The sequence below is a fragment of the Puma concolor genome, chromosome A3 (assembly GCF_028749965.1).
Source record: "Puma concolor isolate L17-30 chromosome A3, mPumCon1.1.hap2, whole genome shotgun sequence".
In the NCBI taxonomy this organism is placed as follows: Eukaryota; Metazoa; Chordata; class Mammalia; order Carnivora; family Felidae; genus Puma; species Puma concolor.
This window is the reverse complement of record NC_141669.1, coordinates 9,161,012-9,182,133: the sequence shown is the minus strand read 5'-3', so window position 1 is coordinate 9,182,133 and position 21,122 is coordinate 9,161,012. Positions and strand designations below refer to the sequence as shown.

General features: G+C 47.3%; 1 long non-coding RNA gene across 1 annotated transcript; it reads left to right on the top strand.

Moving 5' to 3' along the window:
* Window positions 1-14,911: 14,911 nt before the first annotated feature.
* Window positions 14,912-19,963, top strand: LOC147582239 (uncharacterized). Its single transcript, XR_015248678.1, has 3 exons — window positions 14,912-15,355; window positions 16,053-16,243; window positions 18,165-19,963. It is a non-coding gene; the product is annotated as an uncharacterized LOC147582239 (long non-coding RNA).
* The last annotated feature ends 1,159 nt before the right edge of the window (window positions 19,964-21,122 follow it).

Here is a 21,122-nt window from a genome sequence, read left to right as displayed (position 1 = left end):
CTGACTTGGCGGGTACATGGCAGTCTCCTCTGGCAAACAGTCCTGACAAGGTCCTGAGAGCGTCTGCACCCCCCTGCTTGGGGGGCAGAGAGGTTTCTAAACCCGGCATGCCCGGCTGGGATTCACAGGCAGCCTTGCAGCTATTGGGAAGCAACCTGCCACCTTCTGGCTGACAAAGAACAGAAAACACGACAGTGATGCGTTATTTCTGTTACCAGCTTTGGGTTACAGGGGAAACTAGGATTTGGTACTCTGGTTAGCAGCGTGGTATCCAGCAATAATCTGTTTTGTGCTGTCTTTTTTTTTTTTTCTCAGTTTATTTATTTTGAGAGAGAAAGCAGGGGAGGGAAGAGAGAGAGAGAGAGAGAGAGAGAGAGAGAATCCCAAGCAGGCTCCATGGTAAGTGCAGAGCCCGACGTGGAGCTCCATCCCAGGAACCGCGAGATCATGACCTGAGTCGATATCAAAAGTCAGGTGTTTAACCGACTGAGCCACCCAGGTGCCCCTGATTAATTCGTGCTGCCTTGATTCGTTATTACTTTAGGGCTGAAAATCAGAAAACATGAAGAAGGGAAGTCTATAGTAAATCCCTCATTTTATTCAACTTTTGCTCACAAATTCTTGTTCTATGCCAGGAAATGAACTGAGTACAGACACCAGGCAGATAAGCAGAAACATTGAGGACGACAGAGCCCAGGATGGCCCCGGAAGTGCACCAAGAAGCTTAGAGGTTTTCTGATAGAGCTTCGGACAACAAGAAGCTGTCTCAGAAAATAAACAAAAATTTTTTAGGGGCTCCTGGGTGGCTCAGTCGGTTAAGCGGCTGACTTCAGCTCAAGTCACGATCTCACAGTCCGTGAGTTCGAGCCCCGCGTCGGGCTCTGTGCTGACCGCTCAGAACCTGGAGCCTGTTTCAGATTCTGTGTCTCCCTCTCTCTCTGACCCTCCCCCGTTCATGCTCTGTCTCTCTCTGTCTCAAAAATAAATAAACGTTAAAAAAATTTTTTTTTTAATTTTTTTTTAAAAAATTAAGGGGCGCCTGGGTGGCTCAGTCGGTTGACCTGACTTTGGTTCAGGTCATGATCTCATGGTTCGTGGGTTCGAGCCCCCGTGTCAGGCTCTGTGCTGACAGCTTGGAACCTGGAGCCTGCTTCGGAGTCTGTGTCTGTCTCTTTCTCTGCCCCTCCCTTGCACGCTCTCTCTCCGTCTCAGAAATAAATAGAAACATTAAAAAAAATTTAAAAGGTCCCCAGGTGAGCGACGCCTGGGTGGCTCAGTTGGTTAAGCTGCCAATTCTTGATTCTGGCTCGGGTCATGATCTCACAGGTTCCTGAGTTCGAGCCCTGCATCAGGCTCAGAGCCTGCTTCAGATCCTCTGTCTCCCTCTCTCTGCCCTTCCCCCACACACAGGTGCACACAGGCTCTCTCTCAAAAATAAATACACGTTATAAAAAAAAGCTTTGAAAGGCCCCCAGGTGACTCAAACTAATAGTAATGTTGAAGAGCAGTGGTTCTCAAATTTGGCCGCACATTTCAATCACCCAGTTTTAACAGGTAAATGTGTTCGGGTCTCACCTCAGAGACTTATTTATTTGGTGAAGGGTACATCTGCGCCATGATCATTTTTCAAAGCTCCCCAATAATTCTACGCTGTAGCCAAGTTTGAGGACTCGGCAGCCACCTCCGTGGCCTGAAAGCCACCGGCATGGATGAGGGGTGCCTGTGGTTATTCCAGAATAGGCGAGCTGGAAGAATGAAGGCCAGTAGGAGAAGGAGGGACAGAAAACGGACATGGAAGTGATCGTCCAAACACGACTGGAGAAGCCCTCTAATTATCCGGCTTCTGCCATCAGGCTCTCACCTCACAACAAGCCAAGGCCCAGAATGGGTTAGTCACTCGCCACAGTCACAGGTGAGACTCGAACCAGAACTCGGTTCCAATGGGCATCCTGGAGAATGAAGGTAGCCAGAACCCCAGGCCTCCTAAACTCTTGACTGCTCTGGTCTCCAGCCCCCTCTCTGGTGCTGAGCAAAATCCACGCTGCTCCGTCTCGGTTTCCTGTGCTCATTTCATACCCCACCCTCTCTGTCCAACCAAAGAGTTCTTCATGGTTTCCTGTGATCCACCTGCGTATCTGGCTCTGAGATTCCTGATGGTCAATCCAAAAAGATAGTCTTATTACCAAAAAAAGAATAACTGCCTTAGCTCCTAAAAGGAGGTCAAGCTTCCCCTAACCCTTATCTTGCAAAGGAGTTTTCTGCTGTAGGCTCCATATAGTAGGAGCTGAATGACCTAATGCATAGTACGTCAAAGACATCCCTACAGTAATAGTTTTTATAAAGCCATTATGTATAATATCCCTGGATGTAAGCCAAGGAAATAACATTAAAATGCATGAAAATTCTGCTGGGGACTAAGAACATATGGTCCAAGTGCACAGCTTGATGCAGGAATAAAAATTAGCACACCCGAGGAAGGGATAAATAGCATGCCCTTCAAGCAAGTCCTCATAAATATCACTTCCATTATCCAGGCTTTTGATATGGCAGTAAAGGACTGAGGTTTAATTCACTGGCATGACATGTCATTGTTCTGTGTCCAAGATTGAAGGAAAAGCCCAAACAAGCAAATGGTAGGGCCATCATGCATTTGTGAAAGTTCACAACTCTAGCCAAGACTCAGGAGAATACAGAATCAGCTCTTTTTGTGCAGCATTGGAGCAAGGGTGTGTCCAAAGGACAACCCAGTTTTCTCAAGAGTCCATCTCCATTAGGGGACATGAGTATATGAATGATGAATCAGGTCCTGAAGTTTTATACACCACGTGTGGTATACCATGTGGGCCTGGGCAACACCAAGTCAGAGGACTTGGGTACATTGGCGATTCTTGCCAGTAGAGAAGACGGACTTTGAAACAACCTTGACAGATGAGGGGATGGGTGTCAATGAGTCCAAATGGGTCAGAAAGTTTGGGCCGAAGACAACAACTACAGAAGAGCTTTAGCTTTAGAGCTGGGCATGGCTGGCTTCCTGGAAGGGGAGTGGACCGTGACCCGCAGCCTGCCTGGCTGATGGGTTGGTGGGGATGGGGCGGGGGGGAGTTGTGGAAAGTGCAGGTCAGTTCTCTTCAACCCAGTATCCACTCTTCCACACTCAAGAGTTCAACTCACAAAAGGATCGTGATGGGTGGCTTAAGCTAGAAACCCAGACATCATCTGGACTCCCCCCTTAACCCTCACCTCCTACTGTCACCATGGCAACTCCATCCATGGAGTGTCTTTTGAATCTGTCCCTCCCAATCACCTCTACCTTTTGTAGACTTTGTCACCTCTCGCCTAGTCCATTACAAAAGCCACCTAACTCCTGTCCTGTCTGTGGTTCTCTGCTCTAGATCACCCTCCCCACTGTGGCCAGAGCAGTCTTCCTAAATGTCTCAGTCAACAGCTTTTGTTTTAAGACACATAACCCCACTCTAGCTGGTTAGAATGAAATGTATCTTTTAAAATTGACAATGGAATGCAAGAACAAAAGGGCCATGGGCCTTGCAGGAAAAGGGAACTGGGATTTAATGCCTCTCTTTCTGATTTTAGAATCTGTGTAATCACTCCTCCCCCTTTTTCTAAATTTTTTAATGTTATTTTTGAGAGAGACAGACAGACAGACAGACAGCATGAACAGGGGAGGGACAGAGAGAGAAGGAGACACAGAAGGAGCCAAGCAGGTTCCAGACTCTGAGCTGTCAGCACAGAGCCAGACGCGGGGTTCCAACCCACGGACCTCGAGATCATGACCTGAGTGGAGGTCGGGCACTGAACCCACTGAGCCACCCAGGCATTGCCTGTGTAACCACTCTCATTACTGTTTTTCTCTGTTCTCTCTCTCCTCTTCGTTGACTGCATTCCTCTGCTTGCAATACTCCCACCGGCTTCCACCTGAAGACTATGTGGTGTTACAGACCCAACACTCCCCCTCATTGACTGGAGTCTCCATGTCTCTTAGGTGGAGAGAGAGAGTTGATCGGTGGATGAGCAGCCAATGAATTGGGTTGGTTTGGTCCACGCGATCGTTCCTAATTCTGAGGGCAAGGTTGTGTGCCATCAACCAGGGTCATCAAAATCTGGTCTTTAGCAAGGTGTATGGGCAAGTTACTCATTTTACAAATATTTATTGAGCACCTGCTAAGTGGCAAGCGTTATAATGGGATTGGGAATAAAATGTTAAAAACAAACAAACACACACTAGTGTACCGTGTGATAAATGCTACCAAGGAAAAGAAATGGTCGCTGTGAAATAGATTGGAAGCATAAAGGGTGGAATCAGGGTGGCCTTTTGGGGCAGATGACACAGTACAGACATCTACGAGGCGAGAGAGTGTGAGAGAAGCCGGTGAGGCAGAAAGAAAGCCCCTGGGAGTGTCCCAAGGCCGGAAGAAGGTCGGGTTGGAGGGTGGGAGGAGGGACTGTGCCTCAGGCCCTGAGCCTGCAGCCACCAGCAAGGTCCCGCCTGTGGACCCATCCTGCAGGACGCTGGGAAACAGCTGTGAGAGTTCAGGCAAGAGAGGACAGGGGTTCTGATGAGGCAGGAGCAGTGGCACCTGAGACAGGTGTAGGTGGGCTCTCCCCAGGAGCCGTGATGGGCAGACAGGGTGATTTCGATGCAAGAAGGTGACGGGAACACGAAGCGAGAGGATCCCCAGCGTTTCAGTTGAGCGACTGAATGACAATACCCAGGGAGGCAGGCCACAGGTGGGGAGGCTAGCCAACACGGCCACTTCAATGGAGCACAGGATGATGGATTGCCCGCTGCTAAAACGCTGATGCTGCTCCTCTGTAGTTCGTGGAAACATCCAGAGTCTTGAGCACGACATTTGAGTTCCTTCGCCATCTTATCCCCGTCTACCGTTCAGCCGGCCCCACTCTTGCCTCAGTCCTACTCATCCCTATCCACACTCGAGGGACATGTCAGGCGTTGTGACCCTCCAGTGCCCCTGCAGGAGCTTCCCCTTCTCCCGAACTGTTCTCTCCCTTAACCGACCGCCTGGCAAGACCAATTCTCTCTCCTTCGTGTCTGCAGCTATGGCTGGCAGTTCAGAATGCATCTGGATGCTTCCAGAGTAATGTGGCGGTTCACCGACCCCACGTGTAACAGTCGGCAATTATCTCTTCCCGGGAGCATCGAGATGTAACGTGTGTGGTGCGTGTCTAAACCCCGGTGCCCGTTATAACTGATGTTGATGAGATAGATGTGTGACCTCACCTCGCTGATGTGAAAATCAGGGGTCACACGTGGCGACCCCTTATGGGTTTTCCCACCGCAGCTTTTATGAGTCTTTGGTGACCGTTGAAATTGAGGACGAGGAGGAGACATGGCTGTGTGCTCACTGGAGTGAAAGCTGGTCATCGGTCATCACCTCAGGGGATTAGTCATATCATGAGCAGGATTGATGCATATTTTTAAGTCTCTGAATGAAACATGCACTTCATTCAGGGAGGGAAAAATCATCATAGATAATATTGATTGAATTTGTGCACATGCCGGGGACTCTCCTAAGTATTTAAAAGAGAAACTTGGGGGAGGAAGTTACCCCAAAATGCAATGTCTTTGTCTGGCACCGCGGATCTGACCAGCGTAGCGGGACAGCTCCAGTGTGCATCTTATGGGGATGCCCCATCCCCAGGGGAGGCCCGGGCAGCCTGATTCTGGCATCGCATGGTTATTTGTGGAACTTTGTTGATTTTCCTGCACAAATGACTCAGACTCAAATAGCACTAAGAGTTGATGATTTTTTTTTAATTAGAGGAAGAGAATTCTAAAATAGAGTCATAACTGAGGATGGAAGAGGTAATTATCATTTTTGAAATCATCTGTGAATCCAGGGAAGAGGCACCATTTTTTTTTTAACTTTTCAAAAGTCTCTGTTTTGAAAAATGACAGGCAACTCCAAACGAGGGATTGATCTAGGCTCTGAAAGACCAAAGGAAGAAATCGAATCCATTATTGAGAAAAGGGATTTCTTTTTTTTAAGTTTATTTATTTATTTTGAGAGAGAAATCACGAGCAGGGGAGGGCAGAGACAGAAAGAGAGAGAGAGAATCCAAAGCAGGCTCCATGCTCTTAGCACCGAGTCCGAAGGGGGCGCTCAATCTCATGAAACATGAGATCATGACCTGAGCCCAAATCAAGAGCTGGACGCTTAACTGAGTGAGTTTCCAGGCGCCCCAAGGAAAGAGGTTTCTGAATGACATCTGCAAGACTGTGGGAACTAGAAGATGGGGCTGGTGAGGGAAAGGAAGGGATTAGAATGATTCCCAGGTTCCTGTCTCACTTCCTGATAGGGAATGAGAAGAATGTAAGGAGAAGAAGAGTTCCATGTTAGCATCCAAGGCCCCCATGGGAAAATGCAAGTGAGGGTGGCCAGTAGGCAGTTGCCTGTGTGAGCAAAGATGGGCTTAGACTCTTGAATGCAGGAGGTGTGAGTAGGTGGGTGGAGTGAAACCCTCGGAATAGATCAAGATGAACTGGGCTCATCAACTCCCCGGGTTACAGGCAGCAGTCCTGGGCCACGGACACAGTGCTCACCATGCTCTGTGGGCAGGTGAGGGTCAGGAGCTCTGTGGCCAAGGACACCTGACGGAAGGGAAGAAAATGTCCGCCATTCCTCTCAGAAGCTCAGTTTCTCTACCTGTGAAAGGAGACCAAAGAACCCTTCTTGGAACGGAGTATCTCTTAATGCATGTGACGGACTGTGGGAAAATACGTTAGAAAAAATTAATTGACCCTCCACTTCAGTCTAAACTACAGCTACATCCTTTGCATTCGCTCATTTGACGTGCATTTATTCAGCACCCACTCTGTGACAGGCCCAGAACAGAAGTGACTGAGAAAGCAGAGTCAAGGAGCGTCCAGTCTACAAGGGGGGGGCACAGACTTGGTATCAGCTAAGCGCTGTACCCGAGGCATAAGCCAGTTTCCAGGAACACTCGCAGAGGGGTTAGCTCCTGGCTTGAGGTCGTAGAGAAGGCTTCCAGGAGCAAGGGATCATTGACAGAGGCCCCAAAGGGTCAATAAGTCCCCTCCATGCAAAGTTTGGCAGACAGAAGTGTTCGGCAGGGGGCCTAGTACTGATGTGATCGTGTTTGGGTGCACTGAGTGGTCCTATGTAACTGAATCCCAAGAGGTGGGGGGGGGGTCCCTGGTGGCGGGTGAGGCAGAGTGCAGGTGGGGACCAGCTGTGGAGAACTCTGAAGGCCACACCAAGCTTGGGTTTTATCCAATGGGAGGGGACCAGTGGGTCATGACATGACCTTGGCCAGACAATTATTCAGTTTCCTAATTCACAGAGAATGGTTCCCAGGGCTTCATGGACTCACGCTATAGACTGGGAAACACACACACACACACACACACACTGAGGCCCCACCCCCTGCCAACTATATACAGATAGATTCGGTAGGGCTCAGCCAACGGGGCATTTTGAAAAAAAGCTTTCCAGGTAATTATAAGCCGCAGCCAGAGTTGAGAAGCAATGTTTTAGATTCTAACTTTCTTGTGTCACCGGTGAGAATGGTCCCCTCCTTCTGTGAGATGATGTCTGTAAGATTTGCAAAGGTCCAAGAGCCAAAGCAATTGTGTTATTCCAAAAGCATATTTGAAAAACATTAGGATACACCTAAGGGACTTGACTCTAACACGTTCCTGAGTCGTCCGTGACCCCAGGCTTGATTTAGACTCAACATTCCTTTTCTGTTCAAACAAAGCAAATCTGAGCAGCTGTCCATGTAGCTGAACTCCTCCGGTCCCTCAGTCTGAAGAGGCGCCCTGGATCACTCACCCAGGTCTCTGTGGCCCCCCACACACACCGAGCACATGAGCCAACCCCCAAGCAGGGAGGCCAGCTGGGAACTTCGCCTCCGTGTACCGGTTAGTGATCCACACTGAGATGTTTCCGAGGATTGGATTTCTTTTCCCTATGATATTTATTAAAACCGCAGCCAGAGGAACACGTGACTTGTGAAAAGTTTCAGCGTGCACTTGAGCTGTTGCCTTTCCCGCCCCAGATATAACCTGGACCACCTTTGAGATATGCTAACTAAATGCAGCAAATAACTTCTGGCTAACATGGGATATGCGTACCCGCGGAACACGCTGCTCGCGTATCTAACATAGGAGACTTCGAGGGTTTGGATTGGGCCTTGACAATGACCCAGAAGAGCAGAGGACGGCAAAGGTTCCGGGGGACAGAGGCACACATCTTTGGCAAGACTGATGGGAAAAAGTCACAGGGGCCCTATGTCGACGTACCTTGTGACCTCGCACAGGCCCCTTTCCTGGGACACAGTTTCCCTACCGGCATGGTGGGAGCGGAGGGGTGTGGATCGAATATCGTCAAAACTCTTTTCCGATCCCAAATTAGGTTTTTACAAATGAGCAACTTTTGAACATGCCTGCAAAGTCCCTCACTGGGTCCAGATCACATCTGTCACTTACTGGCTGGGTAAGGCTTAAGTCACAACACCCTTTCTTTTTTCTGTAAATTGGGGACCTAGCCATTTACTGAGCAGATGTCACATGTAAAGCAGAGCATCCAGAACTTCTAGGGGCTCCACTGGGGTAAAAGTGAAAATGGCCATCATGTTCTGAGTGCCACCGTGTGCCGTGTATCTACGCTGTGCGTGCGTGATTCAGTTCACACGCGGCTTATGCCTCCTGGAATCCGTCAGGCTTAGAAACAAAGGACGCGTTGTTTTCCAATCCTCAGGATACAGCAATTTCACAGATGAGGAGTGGACACTGGCAGGGGTGTGTGCATCCCCGGCCAGGCCCAGGTAGACATAGATGGGCCGAGGACACGAATAGAGACTCGTAGATTCCAAAACGGCTTCCACCGCAGGTGTTTTCATGGCTGGTGCCACCTCCCTCTGTGGGGTTCAGAGTGACCTCATCTTCGTGAGCTTCTGTCACCACCACCCCTCCCCCCGTCTGCCTCTCTCACAAACTTGCTGTCAAGGGTAAATTAGTTGAGAACAAGGGAAGGACCTTGTGATCTCGTTGGTGACAATGCAAGGACTTCTCTCGTGTAGAGGGAAAACTTGAATTATCATGAAGAATCCTCATTTAAACTTCAAAACGGAAGCCTTCGCTCAGACCTACTTGGCGGAGTGCAAAGGGGCGTTGGGGGTGGGGGGAGGGAGGGAGGAAGGAAACCATTGTCCTGTCCGCTCCGGGTCGGGTCCTCCTGAAATCCGGCCCCGCTGACCCTGGATTCTGGAAACCCTCATCTCAAGGAGCTAGTGAGTGACACTGCCATTATGGGGATGGCGGGGGCACCTGAGGCTCTCAGCACCGCAACTGTAGCAAATGGCAGTGGTTATTTTCCCCATTAGAGAAGAAGCTGAGCTCTACTAAGCAGCCCTGAGCCCATTAAGAAGGAATCTAGGTCATGTCGATTTTTACAGTGTAAGCCTCGGTGGTGAAAGGGTCCACTTCAGAGAGAAATATATTCGCGGTTGCAGCCCTACCCGTGACTGAATGACAGGGTGAGATCTGACCTCACCCCTTCCTAAGCTTCGGTAGGAAAACGCTGTTGGTGTTTGTCAATCGCTGTACAAGGCACTGTGTGTGTGTGGGGGGGGGGGTGGGGGGTTCCCCGGAGGAGACCCCTGCTTCTGGAGGCTGGAGACAAGGCAGCATACCCTGACGGGGGGCATGGAGAGTGAAAGAGGACAGGGGAAAGGAGACGTAGGAACTGATCGTGAGAAACCCTCTGATTGATGGCAAGGGCCCAGGCTTCATCCTGAAGGATATTAAGGAGATACTGAGAGGATTTTAAGCAGAAAACTCAGCTGGGCGTATCTGTGTTCTACACTTATTAATTATACTCTCACATATGTATGAGTCCTGTGGCTTCTAGCTGGTTTCACACTTTATCAGATCCTTAAAGGATCCCATGTATCTGTGGGTGCACCTGATCAATGAGTGAAGGGCCAAAGTTGTTCAGCAAATCCTTCGGCAGGGCTCTAGATTCTTGCCCATCTGTCATTGAAGAGTCACCCAACCCCATCTTCTAAACTGTACGAAGTTTCTTCCTTACCTAAACCAAGGTTGGGTCTGAGCATAGCTGGACTTGAAAGTGAACCACACAGTCCCTCCTGCAATGTCCTCCACGTGGTCTAGCTGCAGTACTAACGTTTGCCTTGTGCCCGCCATCTTGGGGAGAGGATCCTGTATGGGAGCAGAAAACTCTACCTGCCCTTGACCACCTCAACCGTTAGAAAGTCATTCTTAATATTGAACTGAATTCCATCTGCCGGTAATATGCATCTATCGGTCTTAGTTTTATCCTTTTGGGTCATACGGAAAATGCCAGCTGCCACTGCGGTGAAGCATATATATTTATATGATTCTCCCTGGAACCGTAAGAACCTTAAGGACAGGGATGGTGCCCGGTTCGTGCGGAACCCCCAGAATTTAACACGATGCCTGCTATACAAGTGCTCAAGAAATGTTGCCTGGATTGATGGGTGCACAAATGATGAGATTAATAAATGCATGCCTGATAAGCTACGCTACTTGAATGTGAAGAACGATGTTTGTAAGGACGGCTCACGTCCTATGACTTCTCATAATCCTCTCTTCTCGTGACTCTTAATTGTAGGTCAAAAATTCTCAAAACTAAAAATTGGGGATCTTGAAGTGAAGACTTTTTCTTAGTAAGCCCCGCTCAGCCCGAAATACTCTGTTTGCATGGGAGAGCACATGACCCTCTCCAAGCCCATCTTCCTTTACACCATGGGTCAGTGTCTCAAATTAGCACTTTCTCACCTTGGGAGCAAACTAGACTCCAAGGAAATGAAATTGAGGGCAAATCCATTTGGCTGAGATAGACGGGAGGTGAGGGACATCCAGAGAAGGTGACTTCCTCTCATTACTTCCTTTGTCACACCATTCCTGGGCTCCCCGGAGAGCAGACCTCTCCGTTCCCTCATTGTCCCTCTGGACCGGCTGCCACCAGCCAGCCTCCAGCAGCGGAAGACGAAGCTTTTTAGGAGCCGGTAACTCTGTGCGTCTGATTTATCTTTGTGTCCTTAGCCCAGCACAGGGCCTGGCATACTAAATAGCAAACTGAATTCTCCCAGGGCATGCACTTAGAATTAATTCTCGCTCTGCCAAATGCAACCAACCATGGATATGTGTCTGCCCTTCAGAAGCGGGATTGCATTGTCAGGCGCCTCTGAGGGATGGTTCCTGTTTTCCTACAATATTTCCAGAAATGAAGGCCATTCTCATTCCCAATAAGTGCCTCCCGGTTTTCTGCCAGAGCCTGCAATTTTGTTCCCTGCCTTTTAAAATCCGCACCCACTCCTTGATCCGGAGGGCCTGGAAGACATTAGCTCAACCGTTTGTCCGTATTAACCAAGGCTACGAAAATCACATCATGTCACTTTGCCGCTTTGTCCCTTACATTGGGAATGACACCCAAACTCTGGACCCGGGCCTGCAAGTCTCGGCAGGATCTGTCCCTGTACTCGCCCCAGCTGCACCTCCCGCCACCCCACCCCTCTGCTCACTGAGCCGTGGGACACTTGCTCCTCTGTTCCTTCCTAGAGCATGCCAAGCTCCATTTTGCTGCAAAGGCTTTATGCTTGCTGGTCCCTCCGCTGGGACTCACTCTGCCTGGCATTTTCAATGAATGACTCTTCTCATATGTCAAATGGGGGCTTAAATGTCACCTTTCCAGAGAGGCTTTCCCAGACACTCCTTCCACTGTGGAATCTGCTTTGTCTCTCTGACAGCACGGTGCCTGTTTCCCTTGTAGTGCTAATTTTCCAACAGAAATCACTTTTTTTGGTTATTTGTCTATCGTTCGCCATCCCTCGATGGCGCGATGCATGTCTGCCTGGTATGATGTCGTGTCTTCAGTGCCACATGCCACAACAGAATATACTGCAAGATGGGGACGCCTGGGAGGCTTAGTCGGTTAAATGTCTGACTCTTGACCTCAGCTCAGGTCACGATCTCACAGTTCATGAGTTCAAGCCCTGCATCAGGCTCTGAGCTATCAGTGCAAGAGCCTCCTTGGGATTCTCTCTCTTTCCTTCTCTCTCTGCCCCTCCACCACTCGCCCTCTCTCTCTCCCTCTCTCAAAATGAATAAATTTTTTAAAAGCTTAAAAAAAATACAGCAAGATAATGTTTCCCAGCTGCTCACCATGGGCCAGGCCCAGCACTATATACTTCAGTGACATTACCCCTTTTAATTCTCTCCACAAAGCTAAGGGGTAATCATTATCCCCATTTGATAGACGAGAAAACAGGAAGTCAAGTGACTTGCCTAAGGTCACACAGTAAGTGATATAGTTAGAGTTTGAATCCATACTGTCTGATTCTAGAATCCATGATCATATGATTTTAATACAGAGCTATAACATTCAATAAACATGTTCCCAACAAATTATATAAGCAACATATTGTGGATCTCATAATTCCCACACTTGTACGTTACTGGAAGATAGGAACCACGTCGTGTATTACGTTGATGTTTTTCAACACCACGACAGTAAAGGCACAGAGTAACGGAACTGATACTTGCAAAAAAGCAGCAATTTAATAACCACGCAACCCATGGCGGTGTCCTAAGTACCGTGACACTGGGCTTATGATATGAATCAAATCATGGAATGGAGAGCAAACTGGGTGCTAGAGATTATTAGCTCAACTCCTTCTTTTACAGATTCATTTGCTCCCAAGGCCAAGTTCCTTAACCAGGTGGTCCTCTACGACCCACCCCTGCCTTGGTCCAGCTTTGCCTCCCATCCTTGCGCCCACCCACATCCCCCTCAACAGCTACGGCAGCTTGGGCTTTGATTTTTAGGTAGAGGAGCCAATGAAGGGTTTTACGTATGGCATGATTAGATCTGGTGGATTTAGGTGGACCACCGCACTGGCCACCAGATTGAAATTCATAGCATGGACCGTCATCAGGAGTGTCCAATGCTTACACCCAATTAGTGGATAGTTAGTAAATAAAGCGTGCAAGGGAGAACGCCAAGAAGAGAAGGGAATAATCCAGTTGAGTTGATGACCAGAGATTCGCTGAAGAACATGGTCTTTGGATCTGGGCCACAAATACAAGAGCTTCCTGAGGGTAACGAATTGGAAAAAAAATAATCCCTTCACGTGGTGCAATTTCTCTGTCGTTTCTTCAGCCGGTCTGCACACAAAACCCACCATAGAGAAGACAGACTTCCCGCTATCAAAGAAGTCACAGGGCAGAGCTGACCTAAGAAAATCCATAGTCTGGGAGGAAAGGGAAAAGGTGAGGTGAACGCACTTCTCGGCTGCTGCCAAAGAAACCCAAGTTCTAGTCCTGTCTCTGAGGGCTTTCCTGGGGGGCTCAGGTTCTTCCAGCTAGGGCATGGGCAAGGAAGATGGCGCCTGGACCTCAGATTCCCAACTGCGGACTCTTTACGATCGGGAGAAGTTGGCCCGTCATTGGAGCTCCCCACCCCGGCCTTGGAGGGCTGCTTAGAGGACCCCACAAACGGTGCCACACATCTGAAGTACTTATTGTTGTTGCTAATTACTGCTGTGCAAGCCTCAAGGCTTGGAAACAAACTGCCCGTAGCTTCTGGAGCAGAACCCTCCAGCAACGTCACATTTTCTTTCTAGTGAGCTCTCGTTACTAAGTCAATCCATTTGGAGACTTGTATAGCCAATGGGCTGGTATTCTGCGAGCTCGGGATGGAAACTTCCACCATCCCGTCCCCTCCATGTCTGTCTCCCTCACCCTGTTTGTCTCTCTGTTTGTGCAAGCCACCTGTAATTGTTTCTACGCTCAGCCAGAAATAGAATGTTAGAAGCTATCGTATTCTTACAGACAATCGCCTGGTTTTTGTCTTCTTATGAAACCAACACACATTAAGAAAGGGAGGTGCGCGTCTCTGTTCTTTCTCACAGACAATTTCGGACTTCTCTCCAGTTCTACCATTGTGCGCTTTCTCCTAGTCTAAATCTTGCTCTGCAGAGCTCCCTACTCCATCATGGTTTGTATGGTTTCAGAAGTCCTGCCCTGAGCAGAGAGCAACACTCTAAATAACCGTCCCCATTTCTTTCGCTCTCCTGCACTTTGTGCCTACACCGGGGGAAACGAGGATGAGGGGTATGGTTCCTGCCTTCGAGATACAGAAACGATAAGGTCTCTCGTAGAACTGAGGCTGTTCTCACCATTTCGGATCCCAACATAGGCATCTTCCTTTCACCCCAAATCAGACAAAGATGCATATGTCCGCAGCTACGTTCCCATTATTAAGAGGTTGCTCTGATCCCGGGTCTTACAGGATTCATATTTCATTCTGAAGAATGTAGAGCTTTTGTAATTTCTAATGTCCAGGCTGAGAAAAGGATATTTAAGGACTCTGAAATAACATAGCAGGAAATTGAGATTCACTTACTGCATATAAAGTGATCGAAAAATCCCCTCTTTCACTATCTCCTTTCCCCTTGGGTCTGTGGTTCACAAACTGCAGAGCATAAATCGCGGAGGAAACCATGCTGGAATATCAATAAACCCACATCGACCCGAGGCAGGAACTCAGCTTGCAGTGTTGGGATTTTTTTTTTTTTTTTTTTTTTTTTTTTAGACATTGGTTGGCAGCCAGGTTGATGAAAGGAGATACCAAAGAGAATAACAGCTTTGCAGCACGAAAAGAGGAATTAGAATTCAGGAAATGTTATCCAAGTGCTTCTCTCTAAATGCATGAGGCATGAAGTCAGGCTGGAGGGTCCGTGGTGAATGGTAAATATTGAAGGTGCCAACACCATGCTGGAGGTCACAACACCCCAGGTCTGAGTAGTCCCCCAGTGTGATGGGTTGAATTGTGCCCCTCCTGAGATTCAGATGGTTCCGTCCTAATCCCCAGAACCACGGGATGTGACTCCGCTTGGAGATAGGGGTTTTTACAGTGGCATTCAAGTTAAAGTGAGGCCATTAGGGCGGGTTCTGATCCAACATAGCTGGTGATCTTATTAAAAGGGGACATTTACATGCAGACTTGCAGAGAGAGAAGCTGATGTGAGAAAATATAGGGAGAACGCAGACGTCTGCAAGTCAAAAAGAGAGGGTGGAACAGATTCTCCCTCCCAGCCCTCAGAAGGTGACACTCGTGCTGACTGACATCTTGCTCTCAGACTTCCAGCCTCGAAACTGAGACAACAAATCTGTGTTATGTAAACCACTCTGTGTGGTGCTTTGTTGTCGAAGGCCTAGCAGACAAATACACCGAGCTTCCGGAAAAGCCAGAAAAGGAACAAGATGGCCGCCATCTCTTCTGCAGTTGTCCCTACTCGGAACCTCCAGGTAAATTCGTTACTGAATTAACCGCTGCTCATTGTCAGTGTTGGAATAGTTTTTCCGACCTGTAAAAGTGCATGTATAAAATAATAACTAATTTTCATTATCATTCTAAAATAGTCAAAGACAAAAAGCTAACTGCCATCAAAATATCTGGTCAACATGAAACATAAGGGGGAGCCTTTTGAAATAACACAATTCCACCTAAAAGCAAAGGGACACGAAGCTGACTTGGCTTAGATAGAATCTTGATGGATAAGCAAGGCCATCCAGCTTTCAGAAATGTGAGAAATACTTCACGGATTTCCTTTTCCCTCCCCACCCTCCCCGTACCCTGTACGACCTTCATGGACACCAAGGTGGAATTAAAAATCTAGGCCCGGGCTTCTCATGAGCTGTTGGCAGGTTCGTGTAGAATTAGCAACCCAATGGGTGATTTTCATGAGCCGCTGTCACCCCTCCCCCGCCCCAGCTCGGGAACATCAACTCCCCCCTTCCTTTTTTTTTTTTTTTTTTTTTTAAATAAATGAGAAGACAAAGGTCCTTCCATGCAGCCAGGGTCTTGACCAACATTCGTGAAGCTCATACTAGGTGTTCAGGATGTTCTGGGCACCAGATGCTTTAAAAAGATGCACGCTTTAAAAAACACAATGATAAAAACAAAGTTAAAAAATGTAACAGATACAATCTTTTCCCCATGTAGGTGCCCCTCTGGTGAAAGATTCGGACATTAAAGTATGCCGTGACGACGCTGGGTTGTGTAAAGCGAATGCCAAGGAAGGGCTTCTAATCGGACTCAGGGAGTCAGCATGCCCTTCCGAGAAGTGTCTTCTAAGCAGACGAGTTAGCCAGACAGTGGCAAGGCGAGGAGGACCGCGTGAGCAAGGGTGCAAGGTGGGAGACACCACTGCTGGGGCTGGGGGTACCACGTGCCCACACGGTACAAGCCTGGAAGGAGGGAGAGGGAGAGTAGATTTGTGGCTGGAGGCGACAATGATCGGCTGTAGGCAGCCTGAGCTGCTGGGAAACCGAGGGCAGCATAGACCGTAGCATCACATGAAGCTGTACCTGCCAGCAAGGCCCACATTGGAAGCTTTCTTCCGTCCAGCAAGATTGAGTTTCCTGGGGCTACCCGGCTGGTTAAGAGATGAGACTTAAGTCTTCTCTCTCCCAAGTCAGTGCTGTCTCCACTGGGTAATAATAACGGTGAACGAGTATTAGTAGTCACGAGAAGACATTGCATGTATTAAATCATTCCGTCTCTACAACAATCCAATAAAATAGTTGTTACTGTCACTAGCCCTAGTTTTCCAGTGAAAACACCAAAGCACGGGGCGTTTAGGCCCTGCTCCAAGCCACGGCTGATGAGCGATTATCCATCTTCTTAACCATGTTTTCATGGTTCCTCCGAATTGATTATTTTCCATGACACTAGTATATACAGAAAAAGGTGGTCAACTTACGTGATATATCTGAGATACGAAGAAAACATGCGTACGCGACTTTTGTAAGATATGAGTTTATCTCTCCTGAGGAGAAGGGAACCATTTCATGATTTAATTCTTAACACGGTGAGGATTTTACACTAATCTCGGGGATGCTTCACATCTGCCTTCCGTGGAAACGGCAAAACAAAACCCCAGGCGATCTCTCTCTTGCTTTAGCCTTCCAAGACCCATGGGTGCTCCCCACCCGCCCCCAGCACACTTTGCCAGGATGTGATTTATATGCTGATGCTTTTATCTTTGACTACCTCAGAAGTATCTATTGTGAGATTATATGTGAAAGGATTCTTCTAAGAAGGAAACGTGATTGGAGAAAAGGAAGTCTAACTCACAACACCTTTCAGGATTGATAAGCATCACTTCTCAGGAAAGTTAGGGTCAGGTGGGGAGATCCACCTTGAACCTGAGCTCTAAATCCCTTCTGTGCTCTACCGGGGCTGTGGGGATAGGCACGAATGTCCCAGACCGCAGTCATCACTTGCAAAGAATTAATAAAAAAATAAAACACACTCATCACCCTTTTTAGGACAACGCTGCATATGTACGTCTTCCTCTCTTGGTGCCTTGTTAGACAGAGAGAACACAAGATGGTTCTTGATGGAGAGCATGTCGAAGACAAGTAAAAACTGAAGATGAGTAAGAAATTGGATCAGCAGAGATGAGGCAGAGACAGAGGAAACTACAATGGCAGTGGCCAAAGACGGGGGAGTCCAAGGAGCAAAGGAGTGAGAGAAGCAGACATTTTTTTTTTTCTAGAAGACTGGCCCAACTCTGTTACTTAAATTGCTGTCGTAAGTGCTGAGCTTGGAGTCATGGAGAACCGGCTGTGGTAGTCACTGGAGGATGTGCGGATTAAAAGTTGGCCAGGGCCGGTGCTGAGTCTTAATAAAGAGAAAGGCTGGCTCTGTCTGAAGAGTCACAGGTGGCCTCAGAGGGAGACAGTGTGTCCTTGTGGTTAAAGTCCCACTGAAGTCAAGAGCCATGCGATCCAACCTACGAACCACTTAGTGATGGAGCTCCAGCAGTGACATCGCCTCTCTCACCTTTAGCTTCCTCATCTGCAAATGTATGATAAACCGTAGTCTTGATCTGATGGAGATTTGTGAACAGAAAGGGACATAATTTCTGTAAAACACTTAGCACAGCCCCATCCCAGAGTTAATACTCTTTAGATATTAGCTGTGATTATCGTTATTGAAAGAGCTGCCATTTGAGCTGGGCTGTGAAAGACGAAGAGTATTTTGCTAGGTGGGAGAGGGTGGGGGAGGACATTCCAAGGAGCAAGATTAACATGGAAATTGATTTTCCAGGCCAAGAAGAAAAATACCTCTTTTGTGAAAAGATCCGTTTTTAGCTTTCCTGTCAGAAAACGCGAGCCAAAAATTCACACGGGAAATTGGATCTGAAACGCCACCTTTCATTCTGAAATCCAGGAGATGTAAGTTTGCATTTTATTATTCTCGGTGGGTTATTTTCTTTAACTTCCCTTCCACCCCGCCCTACGTGCTTTGCTAAAGCATTTTGCTCTGCAGGTTAAAAAAGAAATAAATTATCTGGGAGCGTACAGGATTGATGTCGGGATGCTGGTAAATGAAAACAGGAGCCATTCAGATTAATCAGCCCTTTAGTCATTTCGTTCGTCAAACATGTATTGGGTTTTTACTCCGTGCCAAGCATTATGCTTCGTGCGGAGGACATAAAGGTACTTACATCATCGTCGCTGTCCTTGAGGGGCTGTCACTGGTGAGGGAAAAGGGCAGGTAACCAGACAATTTCCACTTCAAAGGACAGACGGAAGACACAACAGTAAGCCCAGCCTGCAGGGTCAAGGGCAAAGTCCCATGATGGTAAAATCAATATGGGCCTCCCTCGAATCCCCCTCTTGAAAGAATGTTGGAGGGACACCTGACTAGATAAGATGGAGGTTGTTCCCCAACTATCACCCGGTGTGCGTTATAAAGCGTGCATAACTCAGCTTTACGCATAAATATTGGAGGGCATCTCTCCCCTCGATAATTGACCTGTCTCACACTTTCAACATCCTCCTTCCGAAAGAAAAGGTTTAATCAGGGCTCAGTGAAATTAGAAATGTTAATGCTGAGATCATTACCACTTTTTATTAAAGAATGATCTTTAAGAACTCATTTCAACCATCAGCCCTAAATGAGGTTTTGATCCCACCATCTCCTGACGTGGCGGAAGCAGTCCGGAGTTGGATTTGGATTTCCGGGCCAAATTGTAGCTTTCAGGCATTCATCCCATACGACGGGCTTGTATCCGGCACAGAGGGTGACTTCCAGTCACCACTCACTTGAGGGTTAAAATTCAATGTACAACTACTCAGGGATTCTTTGAACTTAATGAAGTTGACTCACAGAGCTAGGGGGTAGGAAAGGCAGATTTTGACGCTGACGGCATCTGGGGAAATCGGGGGAAGAAAGCTCCATGGGAGCAAATGATCTGAGGCAATCTTTTTCCACTCCGGTCCAAATGACTGTTTTTCAAGCTGGAACGTCACGGGCACAAGTACAGGAGACAGAATCAGACTTGTCCCTTGCTCTCCTCCCCACCATCTCTGACACTTACTATGTACATTTTGTCTAAATTCACTAAAACCATCATTTTCTCATCTGTAAAATGGGTTAATCCAACCTATCCTAGAAGGTCGTCATGCTAAAAATATAAAGAAACCCTTCCCTGTCTACCAGAAACACAAGAGCTAAAATAAGAACCGACGAGCAAACCTGGCTATCATTTACTTATTTATTTCCAACGTAGATTGGGAGCCAGATCCGTGCTTCACACTTTTGGATACCCCATGTTCTAACAACAACAAGACCTTGGTGAATATTTGATGAATACTTGTACTGTAGAGATATCTATGCAGGAAGCTCAGGTGTCTAATTCTCTATTACGTCTTTTTTCTTTTTATTTATTTATTTTTTTTTTTTTACCATTGCCACCATAGAATTCACTTTCCACGCTATCCAAGAAAATCGACACGTGGAAAAAGTGGAGAATGTAAATTTACAGAACTGGAGACAGGAGTTGCAGATCGATAAGTCATGTCACCTCCAGGGGCCTCGATTTTCCCTTTAGACAGCAGATGTTTGGACTGGTGGATATATATTAAATACCTTCCTCCAGCTCTACTCTCCGTTAGGAAGGAAGGAAGCAATCCATGGTTAGAGAGTGCCCACCATGTGCCGAATCCTGTAGTGGGCATCTATACATATCATCTCATTTAGTACGTTTCAAAAGCACTTTTTTGGAGAAATTAACTAATTTTTACAGTTGGAAGAACAGTGACTAAGACTGTACATTATTAAAGAATGTTTCCATTGCAAGTGACTTATTTACTCTAACATAAGCAAAATTCTGGGTTTATTAGCAAGGTCATAGAGCGGTTTCACAGAATCCAGAGGGAAGCAAGAATACCCACTAAGCATGGCAGTTGCAGTCCAGGGCTTTGCCCTCCTGATCCCTTTCACAGGGCACACAGACTATGCTCCCCAAACCCCCGGCCTCGACAGAAGAATTGGAAATTGTTTCTGTGTTCACTGAGCTTGTCTATTTTTCCAGAGAACACTTTTGACGGCCTCCCTTTGATTTTTCAGACTTAAATATGTCAGATACTTAAGAATCAAATTTTGGTCATTGAACGCTGTGATCCAATAGAATTCTTATCATTCTATTTTTGGAAAGTGATGAGAAAACTGTAAGAGAGAATCCAAAACACTTGGCCAAGGGTGCTAGGCTAGAAGACAAATGGCAAAAATAAAATAAAAATTTTAAAGGGCTCCGAGTAAAGTATTTTTGGTTGACGTGTGTGTGTGTGTGTGTGTGTGTGTGTGTGTGCACACACACATGCATGAGCACTTTGACTATATCATCCAATTCTCTCCTGGCCTATAAGGTTTCTGCTGAGAAATTGCTGATAGTCTTATTGGCATTCCCTTGTATGTGATGAACCTTCTTTCTCTTGTTTTCAAAATTCTCTTTGCTTTGATTTTTGAGAGCTTGATTATAATGTGTCTTGGTGAAAATCTCTGGTTGGGATTCTTTGAACTTTTTGTGCCTGGATAGCCATATCTTTCCCCAGACTGAAGAAGTTTTCAAGCATTATCTCTTCAAATAAGTTTTCTGTCCCTTTCTCGCTCCTCTCCTCTGGGACTCCCGTAATGCAGGAGTTTGTCTTTCTGGTGTCCCATAATATTCGTAGGATTTCTTTACTCTTTTTCATTCTAATTTTTGCCTTTTCTCTTCTG